Source organism: Marmota marmota, unplaced genomic scaffold (genome assembly GCF_001458135.2).
Source record: "Marmota marmota marmota unplaced genomic scaffold, marMar, whole genome shotgun sequence".
Lineage (NCBI taxonomy): Eukaryota > Metazoa > Chordata > Mammalia > Rodentia > Sciuridae > Marmota > Marmota marmota.
This window is the reverse complement of record NW_026000026.1, coordinates 20,206,975-20,208,652: the sequence shown is the minus strand read 5'-3', so window position 1 is coordinate 20,208,652 and position 1,678 is coordinate 20,206,975. Positions and strand designations below refer to the sequence as shown.

At 53.6% G+C, this 1,678-nt stretch overlaps 1 protein-coding gene across 1 annotated transcript in view; it reads left to right on the top strand.

Moving 5' to 3' along the window:
• Nucleotides 1–424, top strand: part of LOC107157981 (bactericidal permeability increasing protein) — a 24,930-nt gene extending 24,506 nt beyond the window's left edge. Inside the window, exon 14 of the mRNA XM_015504439.2 lies at nucleotides 1–424. This exon is cut by the window's left edge and continues 383 nt beyond it. The gene's annotated coding sequence lies outside the window, so the exon portion shown is untranslated.
• The last annotated feature ends 1,254 nt before the right edge of the window (nucleotides 425–1,678 follow it).

Here is a 1,678-nt window from a genome sequence, read left to right as displayed (position 1 = left end):
CCCGCGTGCTGGAGATCTCCCCACAGTTGGCTTTCCCTGGTCACTCAGAGTTCCTCACCTCACCTGCCACCTCTGGACCACCCAGCACCCGGCCACTCCCCAGCCTCCTTAGTTTCCCCCAACTCCTGTCTCTGGCACTTGCCATCTGCCCCACCCTCCACCCTCAGGCCCCTTCCACAACACACCCCAACAGAGCTGTTATCTCCACAACAAAGCTGTCACCCAGTGTCACATTCCTGACAACATGTGGCCCTCCCGGGAAGCCCCCACATCACCCAGCTCCTCAATCCTCATAACCCCCCCCACCCTCTGTGTCCAGTCAGTCAACCCCCAATTCTTTAGAGCAAGGAGCTGCTGGGCCTGAGGGACTGGGGGAGACTAACCCAGAGAGTGGAGGAGGGGTTCCTCCCCGATCCCCATGTTTTACCAAGTTCATCGGTTTTTTTTTAAAAAGACCCCTTGGTGCAATTTAATTTCTTCACTTCTGAAAGTTCTGAGTGAAGGGCATGAAGGAGCAGAGAGAAGTGGTTTTGCAGCCTTGATTGGAACAGGGACTCCCTGGAGCGGCCATGAGGCAGGGATGACAAATGAAGGCTCCCAAACAGCCTGGGGGTCTCCGCCAGAGAAGGAAACAGCTGCCAGGGAGGCAGCCGGCATATCCCCAGGCTGCCAGCTGCCGATGCGAGACCCAGCACCAGACCCCAGGGCCCCCGCTGGCTTCCATGTTTCTGGCAGCAGACAGGCCCCGCGTGGCTCTCCCCAGCCCGACAGGCAGGCTTCCAAAGCTTCCCTCTTACAAACGCAGCCACCCCCAAACTCACTTCCAGCTGCTGACAACACTCCGTCTCTCCCCAGAATTTCCTGCAGTTCGGAGCCGACGTTAACCTTGTGTGAGGTCATCGGGGGTACAGCGGGGTAGGGGCCATGGCCCGGGCCACCTTGCTCCAGGGAATCCTAGCTAGATCTTGATTGAGAGCCCCTTGCAAATTTCTCCGAACTCAGATCCAGAAATGATTTAAACATGGGGAGCCTGATCATTGGAAAAGAGCGTGGTGCGTATTTCAAGGTTTCTGGGCACCTGTCAACGTCGTCTTCACAATGTATCCTCCAGGAATCGCGTTTTGATTGTAACTGTAATATTTCTCTTTGGGTTTCCCCCCTCCCCCCCCCAAAAAAAAAAAAAAGGCAAAACAAACATCTGTTTTTTCTGTGATTTTGTGTGTTGGTACTATGTTTTTTGTTTTTTGGTTTTTGGTTTTTTTTAATGTTCATTCATTCATTCACTGTCTATAACCAGCATGGCCTGTAACGCCAATGTACAGCTCAGATACAATTGCCTCTTCATTTCCACGACTAATATCTTGAGTCCCCCGCCATGTTTACATGAGCAGAAAGTCCCCTGCACCCCAAGTGTTCTTGGGGTTCTTAGTCCAAAGGGAGGGCGCTTTCCCAGGCCAGCCCATTGGGCTGTTGTTCCTGCTATTGCCATAAGGTGTCGCTGTTTAATGATGATCTTGCACAGCTTATTCCTGTGTAGCCAACGCTGGGATGCTGGTTCCTGTCATCACCACACGGTGTCGCTGTTGAACAGCTGTCCTGCACAGCCCAGCTTCCCGTAGTGCCTTTGGGCTCCAGCCCAAAGTGATGGCTCCCTTGGTCCAAGCCATTCTGCCCTGTC